Genomic DNA, 18,580 nt, shown 5'->3' with positions numbered 1-18,580 from the left:
TTCTTCAATTTAAATAGGGACATGTGCGTTCCATTGCATTTTTGGTGCGTTCCGGTTCGTTTTTAATGCGTTTTACCACGTTCCAGTTCTGTGCAGAAAAAATGCAGCCAGAGGCGGACTGACAACTCATTGGGCCCCTGGGCAATAGGGGATCATGTGGCCCCTGTGTCCTCGCCCACACTCAAACCACACCCAAAAAAGCCTATGAAAAAAGTACCAGGGGTATCTCATGGGGCCCCCTACTGACCCAGGGCCCTCGGGCAGTGCCTGAGTTCCCAAATGGTCAGTCCGCCCCTGAATGCAGCATGTTTTACTTTTTTCTGCAACTGGAATGCACTGGAACTATGACATTGACAACCATATCACCTACTGTCTGTGCGTTTTGGATGCAAAAAAAAGAAACTGAAACGCATGTAGTGTGAACTGGTTCTTAGTGGTTTGAAAAAAGGATCAGATTATATCGATCCTGTTACTGCCTATTGCTATCACAGGAGATATTTATATTCTCTGTAATAACAATAAACACGATCCAAATAAATTACATGTAAAAAATAAAAAAATAATTACAAAATTTTTGTAAAGCACCCCTTTCCCTCTTTGGTCACACGCAAAGACAAATGCACATGTCGATCCCATACACATACGTAAACAGCAATCACACCACGTATGAAGTAGCACCGAGAATGTCAGATTGAGGGCAGTAATTCTAGCAGCAGACCTTCTGTGTAAATCTAAAGTGGTAACCTGTAAAGACTTTTAAAGCATCACCTTGGGATAACAAAATGAACACAGTTTGCCACCACTGCACACCTGGTTGTGCGCAATTTTAAAATGTTACATGTTTGGTATCTATTTACGCAGCATGACATCTTTTATATTTTATCAAACAATTGAGTATTATATTGTGTTTAAGTGCGTTAAAATTCAAAAAAGTGTATTTGTTCCCCAAAAAAATTGCGTTAGAAAAAACCACTGCACAAATACTGTGTGAGATAAAAAAAATTGCAACACCCACCATTTTATTCTCTAGGGCATCTGCTTTAAAAAATATATAATACTTGGGGGTTCTAAGTCATTTTCTAACAAAAAATACAGATTTTTTTACATGCAAACAAAAAACGTCGGCGAAGCCTGGTCTTAAAGTTGTTAAGGAGTAGAGTGACATGCTCACTTTCAAAATGAATTTTTATGTATCTTAGGCTAGGTTCACACCTAAGCGTTTTGCATTTTGCAGAAACGCACTACAGTCCATTTAACATGATGTCCCATGGAACATGTTCAAATGTCCGCGTTTTCATCTGGTGCGATTTTTGGAAAGGTTCGGGGACTTTTTTAAATGCAAAATGTTGCATTTTGATTTTGATTTAATAGACTTCAATGGAGGCTCTGCAGAAATGCATGCAGCATGCTTTTGATGCGTTTTGCATTTTTAATCTGCCCAGCAACAGGTTGGCCAAAAATATTACATGTCAAAAATGCGTCAAAAACTCTTGTGCAGGGGGCGTGTCCAAGATGGCGACCGGAGCGGCCGCATAATCCGGAGCTCCGTCGCCGACCTACACAATCCACCGCCATCCGTGCTGCTGCGGAGCGGCTGGATCCTTAGGTGCTTCCCCTGTGCCTGGGAGAGAAGCCCCGGGGGATATTTCCGCCATCTGTGGTGGTGGATGCGCGCGGCGTGGCGCGGCCGCATGATCCGTGATTCCGGAGGTTTCTGTCTGCATCCGCTACCATCCGGGCGGCAGCGGATCCTCCTGAGACATCGGTGACATCCTCTGCATCCCCTAGACCTGGGGAAGAGACGGCGCAGCATATTGCCGTTCCCTGAGGCTGCGGCCTACTGCATCCGGACCGGACCTCCTCCCCCTCACATCCGAGCCACGGTGAGTGCAGGAGGCTGGTAGATACTGACCATCCTATCCCCCTTTGACGACTCGGGAGACGGGGCTCCCGCCCACCACTCCAGGGACCCCGTTCCTCTGTGATTGAGGCCTTTGCTGGGCCCTGAAACCCACTGAGGCCTATATACTGCCCTGGAGGGGTGCATGGGCTGACTATATTTGCCCTGGAGGATTCTTAGGCCATCATGAGGGATCCTCTGTCCTATACTTGCCCCCCCGTTCCTCCCAAATCCTGGAGCTATTAATGGGGTGCACCACGGCCTATGTCCACTCTACATCCTCACAGCTTGCTAACTATATTTACAATATAAAGTTTTTTCGGATAAGCTTGACAGCGTTTATGTAAATACAACCCTAAACCTGATTCGGGCGTTATAGGTCCCCTGGGGTCATTATCTCCTTTTATCATCCAATTTCCAGTTGATCACCCCCGGGAGACTCTCTGTATGCCGTCCACCAAAAAAAAGAAGGGACAAGCTCAAAAGTCCCTCACTACATATCTACTTAAGACACACGAGATTTGCAACATGTCTCTAGGTGACGCAGAACGAGCATCCCCATCCGAACCCATGCGGGATATCACAGCTCCTTCATTAACTCTGGTCAGTGAAGATGCACAGCAACTTACAAAGGGTGACCTGGAATCTTGCTTGGAAACCATGTACACCAAATTGGCCGCCAAATTCCAATCAGAATTACACAAAAGCACTAATGTTCTCTCTCAAGAAATAGCCACATTGGGCTCTAGAACCGATCGCTTGGAAACTAAACATGATGAACTTAGCCTAGCCTATGGGGACCTTTCCAGAGAACATGATCATCTACAAACGGCCTTTTTACAATTGCAGGCACAGGTTGAAGACCTTGATAATCGCAACCGCAGAAATAATCTGCGAGTCAGGGGAATTCCGGAATCTGTATCTGATCTCTCACAAACCGTTACCAAGCTATTCAAATCACTCCTTCCGGATCGCAGCCCCGGGTCCTTCGCCTGTGACCGCATCCATAGAGCCCTGCGCCCTAAACCCCCTGGTGATAAACCGCCTAGGGACATTGTTCTGTGTCTAAAGGATTTCCTGACCAAAGAAGACATACTCAGAGCTGCTCGCAACACTCCAACGATCTCCTTTGAAGGCTCGGTTTTACAAATTTTTCCAGATGTTTCTCCGGCTACATTGGAGAAGCGCAGGAAAATGAAGGAGGTTACAACGGCTCTTTTTTCAGCTCGTATCCGTTATAAATGGGGCTTCCCTTTTAAGTTGATAGTTCCACATAATGGAGCACATATATTGCTACATCCCTTCCTGAGGGCAGAGAGATCCTGACCAAGTTAGGCCTGGCGGATGCCCCATCGCCTCGGCGTCCCCCCCCTACACCTCGTGTCTCTCCTACCTGGCACACTCCATCTCCACGGAGGGAAAGGAGGAGGGCCCGACAAGAACTGGGCTGATGGGACCATGCCTTCCTGCCTATTATTACTTGCATCGATGATCCGGGTCTGCGGTTTCCCTTGATTGGGATAGGAGGCAACTCACGGGGTGTCTATTTTTCAGCACCCCCTACACCTTGGGGATATATATGTGTGTTTTTGTGGACGCTGTTGAGCTGTTTCTGTGTTTATATAGACTATATATGCTCTCTCGTTGATAACTGGATGTGTTTAAGTCTAACAAGGGTCTTCGGGCCCTCTGAATATCGCCCACTGATTCATGGCCTCACAACTCTTGGACACGTTACCCCACCCTGCCTCCTGACATGACCGGAGGAATCACCGCCCGATTGTGGGGTGACGGCTCCGTTTTTCATGTGTTATGGAGACAGGGTTTGGGCCCGATTGGCCCTTTGATGTTGAAATTTTTTGTTTTTTCAGGTACACCTAATTGCATACCTGATCCATGTCTCTCAGTTACTCTTTTCATTGTCGCAGCTATCATTGCTTCACTTTTACTGTTTTTTGTCTTTTTTTTCCCTAAAAATTTCGTACATGATGTTGGCTTGATGCCGGTGTGTGGACGTCACGACCCCCATTTTGGGGTCTGGATGTCCCCCAGACTGGTAATGCTACCCGTAAATCTATTTGTTATGGACTTGAAGGTCCTTACATCTAGCCAAATAATTCGAGTATATGTCTTGTCAATGTGTATTTTTTTGCTGATGGTAATAATTTTTGCATATTATGGTAATTCAATGTATCTCGCATAATGTCCAGGGTTTCAATTCGCCAAACAAACGCAAAACAGCCTTTCTCCAGTATAGGCGATTAGGGGCTAAAATTATTTTATTGCAGGAAACACATTTTGCGGCCGCAAAACACCCGACATATTTTCACAAATCCTATAGACAAGGGTATTATACTTTACACTCCTCCAAGAGTAGAGGGGTGGCCATTTTTCTGCATAATTCAATCCCCTTTGAGGTTCAACATGTGTACCGTGATCCAGACAGTAGGTTTATTATTCTTAAGGGCACCCTTTCAGGCCGAGAACTTACAATAGCAAATGTTTACGCACCGAATTCGGCACAAGCTACCTTTTTCTCAAAATGTTTTGATGTTCTTGATAGATTTTTGTCACCCCATCTATTGGTGGGTGGTGATTTCAACCTGGTAGCAAATCCTCTTTTGGACCGTAGCTCACTCTTGCACTCTTCCCACGCCTTCCCAAAATCACTTACTAAGAGACTAGAGGCCTTCCAGTTAGTAGATGCCTGGAGGGCGCATAATGTAGGAGCTAGAGAATATTCATTTTATTCTCACCCACATGACTCTTATGCTAGATTAGACTATATTTATTGCACCCCTATTTTATTAGCAAACTCTAGGATAGCGAACATCCACTTGAGTCCTTGGTCGGATCACAATATTATAGCCTTGTCTATCACATGTATGGGACTTGCCCCCACTCCCTTCTCATGGAGACTCAATGATTCTATGCTTACGGATGTTGACTCCCGCCATGAAGTAGCTGCATCTATTTTGGAATATTTTCTATCTAATTCGACTCCTGATATTTCTCCAGCCACATTATGGGTAGCCCATAAGGCGGTCCTACGAGGCCGCCTTATTTCTATGGCTTCATCCAGAAATAGAAAACGATGGCAGCAAATTCTGCTTCTTACCCGAGAGTTGGAAGCACATTACCGAAGTCATATTGCTAACCCATCTCTTCTTAATAAACAGTTACTATCTCAAAAGCGCTTAGAATTGAATACTCTGCTATCCCAAAAAACTGAAAAAGCTCTCCGCTGGTCAAAAGCCTCGTTTTTGTTACATAGCAACTCGGCTTCCACTATGTTTGCAAGGAAACTGAATCACTCCATGCGCCCCCCACATATTTATAAATTGCGTACTAACTCGGGTGCTATTTCATCTCTGCCTCAGGAGGTTTTGGGCATTTTTGAAAACTTTTATTCTAACCTATTAGCCCCTCCACGGTCGGACTCTGTTTCACCTGCAGCCTCGTGGCTGGATTCTATACCCCTCCCTGCTCTCACACCTTCTCAAGTTGCTTCTCTTAATGCCCCTTGCACTCTGGAGGAGATAACTCGTGCAATTAGCGCCCTGAAAAGCTCTACTGCGCCAGGTCCAGATGGGTTCACTGCTAGTTATTACAAACATTTTGCCTCTACTTTGGCTCCCTATCTGATAACTTTATTTAATGATGTTTTGCAGGGGGGTAGGTTCCCGGAGGAGATGCTGTTGGCTAACATGTCTTTAATACCCAAACCACAGAAAGATCACAGCTTACCACAAAATTATAGACCAATCTCAGTAATGAATAATGATCTGAAAATATTTAGCCGCATCTTGGCGGACAGGTTGGCCCCTATTATCTCCTCTTTGGTCTCTCCGGACCAATCTGGATTTATCCCAGACAGATTTATCACTGATAATATTCGCCTCACGCTCAACGTTATTCAAGATGCTAATTTACATTCTAAAGAGGTCTTGCTGATGAGTCTGGATATAAACAAGGCCTTTGACAGTGTTCTTTGGCCCTATATGTTTTCCTTGCTACGAAAAATGGGCTTTAATAACGAATTTTTAGCCGGTATACACGCCTTATATGACTCTCCGAAGACAAGAATACGGCTCTCTGGCTCCAATTCAGACTTTTTCACATTGGGTAGAGGTACCCGTCAGGGCTGTCCCCTTTCACCCCTTTTATTTGCACTGGTGTTGGAACCCTTGGCAGTAGCGATCAGATCACACCCGGATATTTCAGGCTACCCATTGTTAGTCTCACAATTTAAAATGAGCATGTATGCTGATGATGTTATGCTTTTTCTTACTAACCCGTTGACTTCATTGCCTAATTTATGTGTCATACTGAATGATTTTGCTATAACGTCAGGTCTTACTGTTAATTTTACCAAATCGGTAGTTATGCCGGTTAATATTCCTGATTCCCTAAGTGCATCTCTCCGCAGTTCCTTTCCATTCCGCTGGTCTACAGACCGGATATCCTATTTAGGTATTAATCTCACTCCCAGTTATTCAGATATATTTGCTGCTAATTATCCACCGTGTATATCACGTCTAACTACTCTACTGAGGATTTGGCATGGTTATCCTATTTCCTTCTTGGGTAGAGTCACGGCTGTTAAAATGAATATTTTGCCTAAACTTCTTTATCTTTTTAGAGCACTTCCAGTTCCAGTCTCAAAAACGTTTCTGAGCCAATTTCAGCGGACCATTAATCATTTTATCTGGGGTAATAAGCGTGCACGTTTTGCCTCAGCAATTTTATACCGCTCACAACGGACTGGAGGCCTCGGTCTTCCCAATTTTTGGATATATTATCTTTCGGCTCGTTTTGCGCAGCTATCACAGTGGGCAACTATTAACTCTCGGATTCCATGGGTCAAATTTGAATCTCAGTCCATACGCCCATTCTACTTACCGAGCATCCTGTGGTCCAGGGTCTCTCCACGTTCACTTTCCTTTTATAACTCCATAGTGACCCATTCAATGACACTTTGGTCCACATACAAATTTAAATTAAATTTGGTCTCTCCTATTCCCCCCGGTATTTCATTTTTTGGTGATCCAACTTTTACACCAGCTTTTTCTTCTCCTCAACTGTTTCGTTGGTGGTATGATCAATCTGATTTTCAAAGAGGAGGATCTTACATTACCTTTGATATGCTACGCGCGCTTTTTGATATTCCCCTTCGCGAGTACCATCGTTACCGACAGATTAGACACTTTTTTGAATCACATTCTGGCCTTACACCGTCTTCTCTGGTTTCCTTTTTTGAACGTACCAGCCGTGACTCTCCCAGGGGTAGGGGTCTTATTTCCAATTTTTATCACCAATCTTTACTTTGTCTTTTTCATACGCCTCCGTTGTACCGACAGAGGTGGGAGGAGGATAGTGGTACCACTTTTTCGGATGAGGATTGGGATTCCATGGTGGACAATATCTGTAAAAGCTCTCGATCTCTTTCGGTTCGTGAAACGGCCCTTAAGGTTTTAACTAGATGGTATTATACCCCATCAAGACTACATAGATTGTACCCACAAACGTCCCCTCTATGTTTTCGAGGCTGTGGTTTTACAGGCACTTTGGTGCATATATTTTGGGATTGCCCGTCCATATCTTTGATTTGGCGCAGGATATCCGAGGTGGCCACCTCACTGGCGGGTACCCCAGTATGCTTATCTATTCAGACTTGCCTATTGGGGGCTCATATCCCAGGGGTCCCTGATGCCATTATGAGATTGATACATACTATTTGTATTGCCACTTTATGGTCTATTGCCTTACACTGTAGATCCAATGCTGTACCTTTGGGCTCCATCCTGCACAGAATTGATGCTGTAATGCTCATGGAACGCATTCATTATACTTTGCTGGATAAGATGCACTTATTTGATAAAAAATGGGAGTCATGGAGGGATTATAGACATTTATTGCATGATTGATAACGTTTTCAGTGAACAATGACTGACAGATGCTGTTGAGAGACGTATTATTCAATTTCTCTTATCATTAACGTATTTCATGTACTTGCAATCTACTTTTCTTCTGTTTCTTCTCTTCATTATTATGATATCTTTTTCTGAATTGTACTTTTCCAAAGTGCCTTGTTTTTGCTGTTAATATTTGAAAATGTGCTGTTATTTATCGTCTACTTATACTCAATAAAATCGTTTGTAAACAAAAAAAACTCTTGTGCAAAAATGCAAAACGCAACGCAAAAAACACTGCAGAAATGGATCAAACGCGAACTGCATAGGTGTGAACCTAGACTTAATGAACTGAGACAAAGTTAAAATACACCTTGTAAAGAACACCCAATCACATGCTGGAAAAGTTATTTATTTATTATTTATTACAGGTACTTATATATCGCCGGCAAGTTACGCAGTGCTATACATTTATATCTTTTCATGTGACAACACTGAAGAAATGACACTTTGCTACAATGTAAAGTAGTGAGTGTACAGCTTGTATAACAGTGTAAACTTTCTGTCCCCTCAAAATAATGCAACACACAGCCATTAATGTCTAAACCGCTGGCAACAAAAGTGAGTACACCCAAAGTGTCAATATTTTGTGTGGCCACCATTATTTTCCAGCACTTCCTTAACCCTCTTGGGCATGGAGTTCACCAGAGCTTCACAGGTTGCCACTGGAGTCCTCTTCCACTCCTCCATAACGATATCACGGAACTGGTGGATGTTAGAGAACTTGCGCTCCTCCACCTTCCATTTGAGGATGCCCCACAGATGCTCAATAGGGTGTAGGTCTGGAGACATGCTTGGCCAGTCCATCACCTTTACCCTCAGCTTCTTTAGCAAGGCAGTGGTCGTCTTGGCGGTGTGTTCTGGGCAGGGGCAGACTGACAATGCATGGGGCCCCCGGGCAATAGGGGATCATGGGGCCCCTGTGTTCTTGCCCAAACTCAGAAAAGCCTATGAAAAAGGTACCAGGGGCATCTCCTGGAGCCCCCTACTGATCCGGGCCCTCGGGCAGTGCCCAAGTTTCCAAATGGTCAGTCCGCCCCTGGTTCTGGGTCGTTATCATGTTGGAATACTGTCCTGCGGCCCAGTCTCCAAAGGGAGTGGATCATGCTCTGCTTCAGTATGTCACAGTACATGTTGGCATTCATGGTTCCCTCAATGAACTGTAGCTCCCCAGTGCCTGAACACTCATGCAGCCCCAGACCACGACACTCCCACCACCATGCTTGTAGGCAAGACACACTTGTCTTTGTACTCCTCACCTGGTTGCCACCACACACGCTTGACACCATCTGAACCAAATAAGTTTATCTTGGTCTCATCAGACCACAGGACATGGTTCCAGTAATCCATATCCTTAGTCTGCTTGTCTTCAACAAACTGTTTGCGGGCTTTCTTGTGCATCATCTTTAGAAGAGGCTTCCTTCTGAGATAACAGCCATGCAGACCAATTTGATGCAGTGTGTGGTGTATGGTCTGAGCACTGACAGGCTGACCTCCCACCCCTTCAACCTCTGCAGCAATGGCAGCACTCATACGTCTATTTCCCAAAAACAACCTCTGAATATGACGCTGAGCACATGCACCCAACTTCTTTGGTCGACCATGGCGAGGCCTGTTCTGAGTGGAACCTGTCCTGTTAAACTGCTGTATGGTCTTGGCCACTGTGCTGCAGCTCAGTTTCAGGGTCTTGGCAATCTTCTTATAGCCTAGGCCATCTTTATGTAGAGCAACAATTCTTTTTTTCAGATCCTCAGAGAGTTCTTTGCCATGAGGTGCCATGTTGAACTTCCAGTGACCAGTAAGAGAGTGAGAGCGATAACACCAAATTTAACACACCAGCTCCCCATTCACACATGAGACCTTGTAACACTAACGAGTCACATGACACCGGGGAGGGAAAATGGCTAATTGGGCCCAATTTGGACATTTTGACTTAGGGGTGTACTCACTTTTGTTGCCAGCGGTTTAGACATTAATGGCTGTGTGTTGAGTTATTTTGAGGGGACAGCAAATTTACATGTTATACAAGCTGTACACTCACTACTTTACATTGTAGCAAAGTGTAATTTCTTCAGTGTTGTCACATGAAAAGTTATAAAATATTTACAAAAATGTGAGGGGTGCAGGGACGGACTGACAACTTATGGGGCCCCTGGGCAATAGGGGATCATGGGGCCCCTGTGTCCTTGTCCAAACTCAAAAAAGCCTATGAAAAAGGTACCAGGGGCATCACATGGGGCCCCCTACTGACCCCGGGCCCTCGGCAGTGCCCGAGTTTCCAAATGGTCAGTCCGCCCCTGGAGGGGTGTACTCACTTCTGTGAACTACTGTATATATTGTACAGTCACATCAGTCCCTAACCCTCAAGGGGCGTACAATCTAAGATCCCTAACTCACACTCATACATACACATACTAGGGCCAATTTAGACAGGATTAACCTACCAGCATGTCTTTGAGTAAAATATCCTTTTTGCTTGCACAGGATTGGATTATTTAAACCTCATTCACTAAGCTAAGTGAATTCTCTCTGTGCAAAATGAATGTGGTAAGTATCACGTCCAAGCAAAAATACTTTTTTTTTTTTTTAATTTTCCTTGCATATGATTCCATATTCTTTTGCAAAGTGAAGTTTAACTTTGTTTCATTTCATTTCATTCATTAAGATAAGTGACAATTAACTTTGCAAAGTGGAAATTAATCATTATTAAAGCAAACTCTGTTAGTAATTCAAGGCCAATTCCTCTGAATATAAATCTTTTTTTAGGATAGCGATTGAGGCTTAAATAGTCCTTCAACTTAGATTTTAATTAATTGAATTACAATGATAATCATTTAATTCCGAAAACCTCCTCAGATAATTATTTTTCATTGCTAGCTATTGCTTGCAGCCACAGTGTTCATGAGACAGTCAGTTTATACCCATTCCTCTACATACCCTCTGCCTTCCTCCACCGGACCATAATTGTGTCTGTTCTCTTAAAGGCCATGACAGTACAATCACTCGTAGAGGAGGACATGAAATCAGACAAAGATAACTACATCTAGTGATAATGATAATTATGATTTTCAGCTATTTTTTTCCTAGCGCGTAATGAATTATCACTGCCCACAGCAGTCAATCAATATATTCAGCATAATTGGAAATTGCAGCCTCAATACAACATTAATTTACATTTCATATTGTAATGTAGGCAAGCAGGTTAAAGCAGTAGTAAGCTCATTATTATATTTTAATCTGGGCCCCCTGTAGCTTTATGCTATATTAAGCTAGCATGCACTGCATACTGGCGCACTGCATACTGGCGCACTGCATACTGGCGCACTGCATACTGGCACACTATGACAGACTTACCTGTCAGAGGAAGACCTCCAGTACTGTGCTGTTAGTGCAGAGTCGCTTCCACCCAGTCTTCTGGCTCTGCTCCGTTTGCCTGCTTGAATGGCCAGGTTGTGATGACATCACGCATGCGAACAGAAGTTACATCATAACAGCACAGAACAGGTGCAATAATGTTCTCTGAACTGCGCATGCTTGGCTCAGTGTACATTACCAGTGACAGGCAGGAGGAAGCATTTATGGCAATAGAAACAAAAAACATCAGTACTGCACCTTCTGGAATCAAAAGTGTAAATTTGGTACAGTCAGAACTGGATGGTGTATGAGAGGCTATATCGATATGAGATAAGGATTTACTGAACCAAATGCTGTCAACATATACACATACACTATATTGCCAAAAGTATTGGGACACCCCTCCAATCATTGGATTCAGGTGTTCAAATCACCTCCATGGCCACAGGTGTATAAAATCAAGCACCTAGGCATGCAGACTGCTTCTACAAACATTTGTGAAAGAATAGGTCGCTCTCAGGAGCTCAGTGACTCCAAGCGTGGTACTGTGATGGGTTGCCAATTATGCAATAAATCCATCCATCCATGAAATTTCCTTGCTGCTAAATATTCCACAGTCAACTGTTAGTTGTATTATAACAAAGTGGAAGCAACTGGGAAGAGCAACTCAGTGGTAGGCTACGTTAAATGACAGAGCGGGGTCAGCGCACGCTGAAGCACACAGTGTGCAGAAGTCACCAACTGTCTGCAGAGTCAATAGCTAAAGACCTCCAAACTTCGTGTGACCTTCAGATTAGCACAACAACAGTGCATAGAGAGCTTCATGGAATGGGTTTCCATGGCCAAGCAGCTGCATCCAAGCCTTACATCACCAAGTGTAATGCAAAGTGTCAGATGCAGTGGTGTAAAGCATGCCGCCACTAGACTCTAGAGCAGCAGAGATGTGTTTTCTGGAGTGACAAATCACACTTCTCTGTCTGTGAATCCAATGGATGTGTCTGGGTTTGGCAGTTGCCAGGAGAACGGTACTTGCCTGACTGCATTGTGCCAAGTGTAAAGTTTGATGGAGGGGGGATTATGGTGTGGGGTTGTTCTTCAGGGGTTGGGCTTGGCCCCTTAGTTCCAGTGAAGGGAACTCTTTAGGCGTCGGCATACCAAGACATTTTTGACAATTTCATGTTTCCAACTTTGTGGGAACAGTTTGGGGATGGCCCCGTCCTGTTCCAACATGACTGTGCACCAGTGCGCAAAGCAAGGTCCATAAAACATGGATGAGCGAGTTTGGGGAGGAGGAACTTAACTGGCCTGCGCAGAGTCCTGACCTCAACCCGATAGAACACCTTTGGGAGGAATTAGAGCAGAGGCCTTCTCGTCCGATATCAGTGCCTGATCTTACAAATGGTCCAACATTCCCATAGACACATTTCTAAACCTTGTGGACAGCCTTCCCAGAAGAGTTGAAGCTGTTATAGCTGCAAAGGGTGGGCCAACTCAATATTGAACCCTACAAACTAAGACTGGGATGCCATTAAAGTTCATGTACGTGTAAAGGCAGGTGTCCCAATACTTCTGGCAATATAATGTAGAAGGTGTACATAAACTCACGTAAATAGTAAAACAATAATTTAAAAGTGACAGAGACTACATAACCTAGAGGTGTAGGATATTAATAATTAATTAGTCCCTTGCTGACACTGCTGGCTGAAGCTATGCTGCGTTCTTGTATGGGCTGGGACCCCGAGCACTGCAACAGAAAGAAAGGGGAAGAAAGGTGCCAAGCCGCCAATGGTGTAGCAAGATGTATTCAAATTGAAGGGTTAAAATACAACAACACTGCACTCACAAGCATCATAAGTGGCAGGCATATAACTAGCTCTGTATAAAGCCACCAGGGGAGAGTCCAGTCCCGACTGGAGCTGCTGGTATGACAGAAGAGCCCTGGAAGCCAATGCAGGGACCCAGGCAAGCTGCTGGAGAGACACCGCGGGAGGCTGTCTTATGTATGCCCCAAAGCACCACTCGCTTGCCCCCCCTTTCATGGCCCGCCGGGCTACATGATGGGATAAGGGTCTGGTATGGATTTTGGGGGAGACCCCATGCCATTTTTTTTTTAATTTTGGTGTGGGGTTCCCCTCAAAATCTATACAAGACCTAAGGATCTGGTATGGATATTGAGAGGGACCCTGCACCGGTTTTTAACATTTTTGATGTGGAGTTGCCTTTAATATCCATTCCGGACCCAAAGGGCTTGGTATGGATTAGGAGGCCCCCATGCAGTTTTCTTCTTTATTCTTTAATGCTGGCATTTTTTATTTACATTCACCTGTAAGCGGGGTTTGCCACTGACAGCTGATGAGTGGTGGCCAACCGCTGCTTAACAGCTCTTAGCAACAGTTGTAAAGGAGCCTGTAGGAGCGTTTTACAATTTTTTGTCTGCCGGAAAATCGCTCTAAAAAATGCAAACCAGAGGTTTTTCTCTGCTGCTAAACACTGAGCTTAAAAACCCCTATGTGCATGGACATATATGAAAACATTATCTGCAGAGGCAGAGGCAGAAAAAAAACCCCTGTAAGCCTCCATGCACACTAGCATTTTTTAAGCTCCTAGAAGCTGTTAACAGCATTTTTTTTCTGCTTCTAGAAGCTAAATACTGTTATTCTATGTGCCCCTGCACACTACTTTAGGTGATTAGCTTTTTTTGAGCTTCAGCTTCTAGGAGCAGAAAAACATTGTTTTTGTAGAGTTTTTTGGAGTGTTTTTCCAGCAGAAAAGCTAGCTTTTCTTTTTTTTTTTTCTTTTACATGTAGTGTAAAAACGCTAATAAAACACTAACGCTCCTAAACACTTCTAAACGCTACTAAAAATGCTATTACCAGCTTTTTTTATCCAGCGTTTTTTGAGTTTAAAAAAACCATCCGTGTGTATGGAGCCTCAAAGCTGCTGCTAGGAGCATTTTTTTTATGCTAGTGTGCATGGAGTCTTAAGAAGTTCATCTCCAACTAGGAAAACTGGGGATTCTGCCAATGCGAAAGCTGAGAGACCAATGTTTTAACGCCTGGAGCTCTTAATGAAGCCGCCATCAGAAATGTTTGGGAGACAATAGATTGTTCATAAGCAGAGTCCTTCCAGCTAGATGTTTTTCTAGAACAATGTTTGTATTATTTACTGCTAAACAGAGTCAGGGTCTTAAGTAGTATTAAACCCCAAACCAAAAATGTGATATATTGCAGCTTACCAATCATTCAATGTGGTGGCTGCATTACTTTCCTTTTTTTAGGCTTCATTCCCTCTGTTTTCACCTGGTGATCTGGCCAGTAACACACCTCCTGTATTAGAGTGCCTCCACTCTGGATGAAGGAGCACAGGAGACACCCTTTGGAGAGAAGCATTGCCAGTCTGGGGCAAGGGGAGTGTTAGATGAACTAACAGATTTAAATACACTATCGGAATGAAGTAAAAATCTAGCTAACACTTTATAAATAGTTACAGAAAACAGTTTTGTGCTTTGTGGGATAAAGGTTTTACATGAATAGATAACAGATGATCATTGTAAGCAACCCTGTCAATGTTAAATGGTTTGTCTCAACTCCGTAACTGTTACATCTTCAGGACAGCTTGTTCTGTTGAAAAACAACAGACTTACTGGCCAGATAATCAGATGAAAATAAAGGGAAGAAAGCCTAAAAAAGAAAATGAATGTAGCCACCACATCTAAGAATTGGTAAGCTGCAATATATTAAATATTTGCGTTTGGGTTTAATATCGCTTTAAGTTACCAAGAAGCACATGTTCTTCGCTTTCTGTAACTGTTTAGTATTCTTTCATCTTCTGTATTCACTCTTGCCACTCAAATATCTGTGAAATGAACCAAAGGGATTATTATGTACAGAAATGTTTTTTTTTTAAATGTGGAAAGAACTGAAAGGTAAATACATTAAAACAGGCCATTGTGTTACATGAAACATTCACAAAAGGAATGTGCCCTGCACAAGGTCTAAGAGAAAGAAACATGTACTGAGCTAATCTATAGAGATCTACAGAAAAAAAAAACAATTGATGCTGAAAAAACAGAACCTTATAAGTCCAGGGACAAAAAAAGGAATGGAACGATGAGGGGAAATGAGGGGCTATATGTCATGGTTACAAAATGAATTAGCTCCATTTCACAAGACATAGCAAATATTTTACTACTGTTTTGTATTATAGTATTAATAGGCTGTCAGCTATTGAATAGACAAAGAGCCATAAAATATAATCAATAACTGGAAGAACTCAGAATAAAAAACAGAATACTGTTTTATGGTGAGGACCTAATAGTATTGACTGAACACAACCAGTGAACCCTGTTACAGGGGCTCTATTGGCTACAATGGTAATCATGGACCAGTGCCTAGGGCAACAAGATTAGTGGGGGCAGCACAATATGCAAATAATGAAAACATAATGAAACATATAGCGTGTAAAATAAGTATTCAACGCTTCACCATTCACCACTTCAACACTTCACCATTTTTCTCAGTAAATATATTTCTATGTTGGTAACAACCCATGCAATCCATACATACAAAGAAACCAAACTAAATAAGTCCAGAAATTAGGTTATGTGCAATAAAATGGAATGAAACAGGGAAAAAGTATTGAACACGCTAACTGAAATTTATTTAATACTTCAAGACGCCTCCTGTATGGAGAAATTAGCCACATGCATTGCTCAGCTGTGATTTTGGCCCATTCTTCCACTTCAAATCTTGAAGGTTCTGTGGGCCTCTTCTATAACTCTGATCTTTAGTTCCACCCAAAAGTAGCCTTCCGCTTTAAGGCCTCGTCCCCCACTGCCAGTTGGCACCTTTGGAGAACTGGGGTGGGGGAACTGGTACCTCGCATTTCTGCTGTGATTGTCTAGGTGATCAGAAGCGGAAGTTGTCCTCCCTCCTTGTAGTCTTCTGGGACACGTGACAGGTCTCAGAAGACTAAAGGATCATTCACAAGGCGCAGCACTTCTCACGCATGCACAGTGGGCACCCAGATTTGAAGCCACAAGCTGTCACAGCCGGGTACCCACACTTAAGATGCTGGCGCCGGGGAGAAAGGACAAACGGTAAAATGGGCTGTGGTGAGGAAACTGCTGGATGGAGGGACAGATGAGCGGCTGTTTTTTTAGAAGTCAGCAGCTACAGTTTTTGTAGCTGCTGACTTTTATTTTTTTCCATTTTTACTGGAGCTTTGCTTTAAATACCTACAAATTAGGCACTTTTTTAGCGCAGGCTATCCTTTTGATACAGGAAGCCCAGGCTCGGTATTTGAGCAGATGCATAATTCTACATCTAGGGATAGAGGCACTATTTCTGTGATCTATAAGCTACTTAAAGCGGAGTTCCACCTGAAAAAAAAAAAAAATAAAAGTCAGCAGCTACAAAAACTGTAGCTACTGACTTTTAAAATATAGACACTTACCTGTCCCTCCGTCCAGCGGTGTCCTCACCATGGCTGGTTTCACCGACTGTCTTCTCTCCCTGGCGCCGGCATCTTCGGTGTGGGTACCCGGCTGTGACAGTTTGCGGCTTCACAGCCGGGTGCCCACTGAGCATGCGCAAGAAGCACTACGCTTTATGAATGGTCCCGTAGTCTTCTGGGACCTGTCATGTCTCCCAAAAAACTACGGAGAGGGAGGGGGGAGGACAACTTCTGCTTCCGATTGCCTAGGCGATCGCAGCAGAAGTGTGAGCGGGTCCCTGTCAAATTCGGGTACCGGCTCCCAAAAGGTGCCAATCCTTAATGGGGAATGGGGGACAAAGGCTTAAAGCAGAACTTCCCCCTTTGGGTGGATCTCCGCTTTAATGAACAGTTAACTCTTCTGCAATGTTAAATTGGGAAGCAGAAACTGGTGAGGACTTTACGGCTGAAGATTGGTTAGATATGCTTTCTAATAAGTTCAAATGCACTCGTTCCATTGCTATAAAAGAAACAGTAGTCCAATTGTATGCTAGATGGTATCATACTCCTGCTATAATACATAAACTATATCCTCTAGTCCAGGTATCCTGAAATCCTGATGTAGAGGTTTTCCTGACAGGGGGACACATCTCCATATATTTTGGAGCTGTAAAGCCCTTAAACATCTTTGGCTACAAGCTTCTACTACAGTGGCTCAGATCACGGGGGGTACTTTCGACCCTCACCTATTCAAAGTGCTTACTCCTTGCTGATCTACTGGATGTGTCACCCCCCCCCCCTCCCTTGTCAGAAACATACATTGTTTAGTTCCATTCATTGGGCAATTGCCTAGAATTGGCATTCACCTTCGGTTCCCTGGTCCCAGGTCATACACGTATGGAAGCGATAAACTTGATGGAAAGGATTTAGCACACTATTATGAAACTATGCATATTTTCCATCGTAAATGGATGTCCTGGTCCCCTTACTGATAGAGACCTTATTTGATAATAATCAGCTGGCTAGCTGTATTTTGTCTCAAACCTCTGTATTTAGAGTATTTATTTAATATGTTTTACGATTGTTTGCAAAAATATATGGCTATATGTTCTATTATTCCTTATTGCTTTGTGTTTCTCTTTTTTACAATGTTGTAAGAGGCTCCGTATTTTGTCCTGCAGTATTGGGTGTTTCGATTGTCTATGCCCCTTCTCTTTAAACCTAAACTCTGTTTGTAACGTTTTATTATTCCCAATAAAAAGCATTTGTAATAAGTATAAGAGTCATGTGTATTCGTCCTTGAATGTTGGTGTGCTTTGTGTATTTCTTCCAGAATTGTGCAGTAAACCAGTGTGAAGGTCTTCCCCCATCCTCTGGAACTCATTACCCCAATCCATCAGACTGTCATCTACCCTCCTCACCTTTAGGCGCACCCTGAAAACCCATATCTTCAGGGAAGCCTACCCCGCCCTCACCTAAGAGCCGATCTCCTCCACTCCTCCTACTACTCCATCCCCCACAGCCATTTCCTCCTGTACCACTATCCCCTCCCTCCTAGATTGTAAGCTCCAAGGAGCAGGGCCCTCGAACCCCTCGTGTATTGTATTGTTAATGTATTGTCTCATGTACTGTCTTCCACTATAATGTAAAGCGCCGAGCAAACTTTTTGGCGCTATATAAATCATGTATAATAATAATAACTTTGCCTGTGTGCAGGAGCGTACTGTAATAAAGACCAGTCACTGCTATTTTCTCTCCTTGTACAGGGTAACTATCTTGTATCTGCCCCCTCCTGTAGTTTTCTGCAGACAGCCTGTAGTGGGTTGAGCATGTTAGGTTCCTCCCACAGTCCCTCCCACTGATTCATTTACAAGTTAATATCTTGGTTTGTAAAGGCATTTGGTGCACACAAAGTGAACGT

General features: G+C 43.5%; 1 protein-coding gene across 1 annotated transcript in view; it reads left to right on the top strand.

Annotated features, from left to right (window-relative positions):
- PDGFRB (platelet derived growth factor receptor beta) overlaps nucleotides 1–18,580 on the top strand; it is a 221,729-nt gene that overhangs the window by 103,283 nt on the left and 99,866 nt on the right. The window lies entirely within an intron of this gene.

This window comes from Staurois parvus, unplaced genomic scaffold, assembly GCF_062004578.1.
Source record: "Staurois parvus isolate SC_StPar_1 unplaced genomic scaffold, SC_StPar_1.0 ptg000286l, whole genome shotgun sequence".
Taxonomy (NCBI): domain Eukaryota; kingdom Metazoa; phylum Chordata; class Amphibia; order Anura; family Ranidae; genus Staurois; species Staurois parvus.
The sequence above is the reverse complement of the archived record's forward strand: the minus strand, read 5'-3'. Positions and strand labels throughout refer to the sequence as shown.